Source organism: Gadus morhua, chromosome 7 (assembly GCF_902167405.1).
Source record: "Gadus morhua chromosome 7, gadMor3.0, whole genome shotgun sequence".
Classification (NCBI taxonomy): domain Eukaryota; kingdom Metazoa; phylum Chordata; class Actinopteri; order Gadiformes; family Gadidae; genus Gadus; species Gadus morhua.
The window spans coordinates 4,622,606-4,630,231 of NC_044054.1; positions in this window are offsets into that span (position 1 = coordinate 4,622,606).

A 7,626-nucleotide genomic window follows, 5' to 3' on the forward strand; every position below is an offset into this window, starting at 1 on the left:
ACGAAAGCCAGACAAGGCTGCCCTAGCAAAGTTCCTGAAAGCATTTGTGGAGCCTGTTGAAAAAATATCCTGCACAAGCCTGGTGGTCGATGGCGGTTGGCTCCTGCACAGCGTCAAATGGAGGCTAACCTCACGTGGAAGGACATCGCTGAGAGCTACCTCCGGTTTGTGATGTCCATGGGTAGCCAGCACCTCCGGATCATTGTGGTCTTTGATGGATATGGTAGCTCCACCAAGGACCATGACCACCTGAGATGATCAAAGAATGCATGCTGTGACTTTCAGATTCGTCCAGACTTAAAAAACATCGTTCAACGGGAAAAGTTTCTTGACAACAAGAACAACAAGTCCCAGCTCATTCTGTTCCTTGCTGAGACCTTCCAAAGAGGTAGGATCAGTGTTCAACTGCTGTGATGATGCTGACTCGTGTCTGCAGCACTAAATGAGGCAATAGAATCCTCTGTTGAGGTGAGGGCTGAGGACACAGACGTTATGGTGTGGGCGGCAGTAGCTCAGGAGGTAGAGCTGTTGAGGTAGAGCTGTTGAGGTGTGGTTAGGTGCCTTGAGCAAGGCACCTAACCATGACTGTTAGCTCCCAACGAGCTGGCTGTCGCCTTGCATGGTTGACTCCGCCGTCGGTGTGTGAATGTGTGCGTGAATGGTGAATGTGAGGCAACATTGTAAAGCGCTTTGGGTGGCCGATGGTCAGAAAAGCGCTATATAAATGCAGTCCATTTACATTTACATTTACATGGTTATGCTGGTCGATCGTAGGGCAAACCACCCGGTCTTCCTCACGACATCTAAAGATACATCGTATAATGATGGAAAGATTCGAGAGGCACTCCCGGAGAGGTACCGTAAATACCTTATATTCCTACATAGCTTTTCTGGGTGCGATACTGTATATGCAATTTCTGGGTTTAGCAAACCAACTTTGCTCAGCAAGCTCTGCAAGACTGACAAATCAGAGCGGGCCATGGATGTTTTCAGTGACATCAGAGCCAAGAAAAGTAACATCATCAATGCTGGCTGTGAACTGTTCAAGACCATATTCCGCGGAAAACCATCTGAAGATTTGGAAGACTTAAGATTTGATATCTTCAGCAAGCGGGCCGCAGCTGGGAGCATCAAGCCTGATAAACTGCCTCCAACTACAGGAGCTGCAGCACAGCACTCTCTGCGGGCATATCTAAAGACCAGAGGTTGGCTACTGCTGCAAAGTCCATCACTGGATGTCCTTGAGTATGGATGGAAACAAGGAAAACATGGTTATGCACCAGTCCCTACAACAGATCCCATTGCACCGGACTACCTTCTGAAGTTATTCAGCTGCAACTTTGCAGGTGACTGTGGCACTCTCAGATGCTGCTGTAAAAAGCAAAGAGTCAAATGTATTTCTGCTTGTGGGAACTGTCATGGTAACTCTTGCCAGAACATCAACCTGCCAGATTATAATAGTATTGAGGGAGATGCAGGGGAGTTGGATGAGGTTTGTTAAAATGTCAACTGATAACGCATGTTTTGATTTGTAATTGTTCAATAAAACCATTTTTTATGGATTTTGAGTCATTTTTTACTCAAAACGAATGACTGGGATAGATTCAGCCCCCCTAAAAACCCTTAGTTTGCCATCTCAAAAGGCACTTTTGGTGGAACTATTTTTTTCACTATTTTTACCCAGGCCCTCTGGGCACCCCAACTTTGATCTGTCCTGGTGGAAGATAAAACATAATGCATAATGCCTACCATTGAAATAGATTAAATACATACTATCCTCTCCTGGAACCGTCACCTTACCGTGGTGGAGAGGTTTGCGTGAACCTGAGGGCTGTGTTGTCTGGAGCCTTGTGCTCCTGGTAGGGTCTCTCATGGCAGAGTGGTCTCAGGTGAGGGGCCAGACTAAGAATGGTTCAAAAACTCCAATGAATAACATAAGAAGAGGAGACGTGACACGGCCCGGAGGAAGCCCAGGGCCCCCGTCTGGAGCCAGGCCCAGACGGAGGGCTCGATGGCGAGCGCCTGGTGGCCGGGTTTGCCACGGAGCCCGGTCGGGCAAAGCCCGAACAAACTACGTGGCACCCTCCCTCTCTTCATCCCATGGGCCCACCACCTGTGGGAAGATCAGTTGGGGTCGGGTGCGCAGCCACATGGGTGGCAGCGAAGGTCAGGGGTCTCGACGGACCAGACCCGGGCGGCAGAAGCTGGCTCTGGGGACGTGGAACGTCACCTGGCTGTGGGGAAAGGAACCGGAGCTTGTGAGGGAGGTAGAGCGCTATCAGTTAGATCTGGTGGGGCTTACCTCTACGCACAGTCTCAGCTCTGGTACCGTACTCCTGGATAGGGGTTGGACTCTATTCTTCTCCGGAGTTGCCGAGGGTGTGAGGCGCCGGGCAGGTGTGGGGATACTCATAAATCCCCGGCTGAGCGCCGCGGTGTTGGAGTTTACCCCGGTAGACGAGAGGGTCGCCTCCCTGCGCCCAAGGGTTGTAGGGGGGAAAACTCTGACTGTTGTTTGTGCGTATGCATCAAACAGCAGTTCAGAGTACTCGGCCTTCTTGGAGACCCTGAATGGAGTCCTGTATGGGGCTCCAGTAGGGGACTCCGTAGTTCCGCTGGGAGACTTCAACGCCCACGTGGGCAACGATGGAGACACCTGGAGAGGCGTGGTGGGGAGGAAAGGCCTCCCTGATCTAAACCCGAGCGGTCGTTTGTTTTTGGACTTCTGTGCTAGTCATGGATTATCCATAACGAACACCATGTTCGAACATAAGGGTGCTCATTAGTGTACCTGGTACCAGAGTACCCCTAGGCCGAAGATCGATGATCGATTTCGTGATCGTGTCATCTGATCTGAGGCCGCATGTTTTGGACACTCGGGTTAAGAGAGGGGTGGAACTGTCAACCGACCACCATCTGGTTGTGAGTTGGATCAGGGAATGGGGGAAATTTCCGGATTGACCTGGTAAGCCCAAACGAGCAGTGTGGGTGAATTGGGAACGTCTGGAGGAGGCCCCTGTCCTAGGTATCTTCAACTCACACCTCCGGCGGAGTTTTTCTGGCATTCCTGTGGAGGTGGGGGGTGGGTGGTGTTCAAAGCCTCCATTGCTGAAGCTGCGGTGGCTAGCTGTGGCCTCAGGGTCTTAGGCTCCTCAAGGGGCGGTAACCCTCGGACACCGTGGTGGACACCGGTGGTCAGGGAAGCCGTCCGATTGAAGAAGGAGGCCTTCCGGGATATGATATCCTGGAGGACTCCTGACTCGGTTGCAGGGTACCGACAGGCTCGAAGGGCTGCAGCTGCTGCCGTGTCGGAGGCTAAGCAGCGGGTGTGGGAGAAGTTCGGAGAGGCCATGGAGAAGGACTTTCGGTCGGCACCAAAGTGTTTCTGGAAGACTATCCGGCACCTCAGGAGGGGGAAACGGGGAACCATCCAAGCTGTGTACAGCAGTGGCGGCTGGTCGTTTTTAAAGTGAGGGAGGAAGGACTGCGCGCTTGGTTGCCATTGGCCTGCTTGCACTGTTGGTGTATGGTGGCATAAGAATGTGAGACTCAAGTTGTTTCAGGGTGTTTTGGTGAACTACAAAATAGCAGGGAGGGAGTTATGTGAATAAAATGTATACAAAGCCACCAGTGGCATCACTGTAATTTGAGAAGGAAAGGATGCAAAGCATATTTGTCAAATCAGGCCTACTATTGATTTATAAAAGTAAATAAAAAAATCTGGGCCTATCATTGGGCCTATTTTTGCCCTCACTGACTGAAGTTATTTAGCGATGTTTATTTTCAGTTACAATTGTTTTAAGAAAAGACTCAAGAACCAAAGTGATGCCATTTAAAATGCATCATGCTCTGAATCATTCACTAACACCCTGTCCACAATATCAAACAGAGCGGTCAGATTAACAAACTAGTAAAAGAACAACAAGAACATTATTTCAAAACTATTTACATGGGCTGTAAGCCTAACTATTCAGATTGAGGGACTTCATTTATAGATCAGGTCAAGACTGCGCACTTTAGCATTGTGTTGTTGGATTTGCAGCCGCACACCCTCATCTACAACCTGATCTATAGGCATGGTGCCTAGCAAGGAAAGTCGGATAGCAGCACCAACGTGATCTTGACACTTATCGTGGCGTTTGGTTGCCCTCTCAAGATTTTTCACATCAGCCCAAGTTGGAGATTTGCTATTATTCGTAAGCAAACAAGGCCAGCAATAAAGTCGATTGCTTGTAATGCTACTAGTAAGCCATGCGTACCTAGCAAACCATGTAGCACTCACAACACTGACGTTGCCATTACTTCTGGTGACCTTGACGTTGGAAGGAACACTTTGAGGAACTCTTGAATCCGAATAACACACCCTCTATGTTGGAGGCAGAGCTCGAGGTTGATGGTGTTTCGTCGTCAATTTCCCTGGTGGAGGTCACTGAGGTAGTCAAACATCTCCGCAGTGGCAAAGCCCCAGGGATTGATGAGATCCAGCCAGAAATGCTAAAGGCTCTGGGTGTTGAGGGGCTGTCATGGTTGACACGCCTATTCAACATCACGTGGGAGTCGGGTACAGTGCCAAAGGAGTGGCAAACCGGGGTGGTGTTTCCCCTGTTCAAAAAGGGGGACCAGAGAGTGTGTGCCAATTACCGGGGTATCACACTTCTCAGCCTCCCTGGTAAAGTCTACTCCAAGGTGCTGGAAAAGAAGGGTTCGGCCGATCGTCGAACCTCAGATTGAAGAGGAACAATGCGGTTTTCGCCCCGGACGTGGAACTACGGACCAGCTCTTCACTCTCGCAAGGATCCTGGAGGGGGCCTGGGAGTATGCCCATCCGGTCTACATGTGTTTTGTGGATCTGGAGAAGGCGTATGACCGGGTCCCCCGGGAGAAACTGGGAGGTGCTGCGGGAGTATGGGGTAAGGGGGTCTCTCCTCAGGGCCATCCAATCTCTGTACTCCCAAAGCGAGAGCTGTGTTGGCGTCCTCGGCAGCCAGTCAGTTACCTTGTCAGTGGGTGCTGGTCTCCGCCAGGGCTGCGCCTTGTCACCAATCCTGTTTGTGATATACATGGACAGGATATCGAGGCATAGTCGTGGTGGGGAGGGGTTGCAGTTCGGTGGTCTGAGGATCTCGTCAATGCTTTTTGCAGATGATGTGGTCCTCATTGGATCATCGGCCTGTGACCTTCAGCACTCACTGGATCGGCTGGCGGCCGAGTGTGAAGCGGCTGGGATGAGGATCAGCACCGCCAAATCTGATGCCATGACTCTTAGCAGGAAACCGGTGGATTGCTTACTCTGGGTAGGAAATGAGTCCTTAGCCCAAGTGAAGGAGTTCAAGTACCTCAGGGTCTTGTTCGCGAGTGAGGGTACTATGGAGCGTGAGATTGGCCGGAGAATCGGAGCAGCGGGGGCGGTATTGCGTTCGCTTTACCGCACCGTTGTAACGAAAAGAGAGCTGAGCCGCAAGGCAAAGCTCTCGATCTACCGGTCGATCTTCGTTCCTATCCTCACCTATGGTCATGAGGGTTGGGTGATGACCGAAAGGACGAGATCGCGGGTACAAGCGACCGAGATGAGTTTTCTCAGAAGGGTGGCTGGCGTCTCCCTTAGGGATAGGGTGAGAAGCTCAGCCATCCGTGAGGAACTCGGATTAGAGCCGCTGCTCCTTTACTTAGAAAGGAGTCAGCTGAGGTGGTTCGGGCATCTGGTAAGGATGCCCACTGGGCACCTCCCTTGGGAGGTGTTTCAGGCACGTCCAGTGGGGAGGAGACCTCGGGGAAGACCCAGGACTAGGTGGAGAGATTACATCTCAACACTGGCCTGGGAACGCCTCGGGATCCCCCCGTCAGAGCTGGTCAATGTGGCCCGGGAAAGGGAAGTCTGGGGCCCCCTGCTTGAGCTGCTCCCCCCGCGACCCGACCCCGGATAAGCAGACGAAGATGAGATGAGATGAGACATACTATACACTTTAATATATAGTACATATATATTAGTGAACATATCTCGAATATACCATCCAATCTTTTTCCCACAAACTCACTTGACATGTTACTATACGGATAACTATAGTGTTTTCATATCATAGGTAATTCACCCCTTTTAACACTTTAAAGTTCACAGACTCAAACTCTCACTCCCCCATCTAGGCATACCCCACACATGAATAACTTAACGCAGGGCAGGTGGTGCTTCATATAGCAGCTGAAGGCGTTATTCGTATTTGAGCACATGTAATTAAATTTCAAACAGACCTACCACTCCGTTTGTCGACACACAAAACTACTACTAATGATAATAGTGTGATAGCAATATAAACATGTTAATAATAGAGTGATAGAGTGAACGCTGTGAAATAATAACCTACATGGTCGTGGGATCGGTTGGTGGTTTACACCCCCCTCAGCATCTCTTGGATTCACTAATAACATACTATTCATCAGTCAGATATAAAAAACAGTTACGCATTGTCATAGTCATGATTTATCTGAAATAAAGCAATTTTCCGAGAAATTCTTACAGCCAATCAGAATGTTGTCGTCGGATGGGTCACTGCTTCCAGCAAAAGAAAAAGGCAATGAAAACTGTCTATCCCCCCCCACGCATCCTGTGGGGGTCTCCCGCACAGGATGCGTAGACGCTAGTGTATCCGTCTCAAACCTATAGTATATTCCTGCCTCTCTCCCCTCCAATCACACAGGGATAGATAAACCAAAGCGAGGTCATTGTTAGCTGGAAGAAAAGCGTGCACGAATAAACCTACGCTGTTCTGAAGGCGCCGTGACAAACAAGGCAATGTTCTCCCCCCGCTGGGCCCACGGGCCGGGGGGAAGGAGGGAGGGGAGGAGGTCCCAGTCCCTTTCCTCCCCCTCAGATGGGGGAGTAGGCATACAGGGCAAAGGGGATATTGGCTCAATTCCAATCGTTTTTTTTCCCCTTGACTTTATTAGTTTTCGGTTTTTCCAGTTTTACACTTGAACTCAGGCTGGTGATTCATACAGAGGTATATTTATATCTTGACTGACATCAATATATGTTTATACATCGGTTTATATCGCTATGTCTGTCTGTCGCTATGTAACACAAGGTGTGCCTGTCTGTCTATAAATATATATAAATATCTGTCAGTCTTCATATATGTATCTGTGCTCTATGTCTACCTGTCCGTCTGTATTTCTCTGTGTATCTCTATATCTGTGTCCGTCTGTCTTTGCCTCCATATCTGTGTTTGTCGGTCTGTCTGTCTGTCTGTCTGTCTGTCTGTCTGTCCGTCTATATCTGTCTGTATCTGTAAGTCTCTCTGTCTGTCTATAGCTGTAAGTCTCTCTGCCTGTCTCTCTGTCTTTGTCTCTATATCTGTATCTGTCTCTCTGTCTATATCTGTGTCTATAGCTCTATGTCTGCCTGTCTCTCTGTCTTTGTCTCTATATCTGTATCTGTCTGTCTGTCTGTATCTATCTGCATCTCTATTTATATAGATATAGATATAGATCTATCAAAATATACTGTATATATCCATATTCATATTTTCATATACAAATCAGAATTTCCTCAACTACCCTCCATTTGGATCGCAGAACAGCAGAATCACAACAGACCGACCGTGAGTTATGTCGGTGAACATCTTTCATATT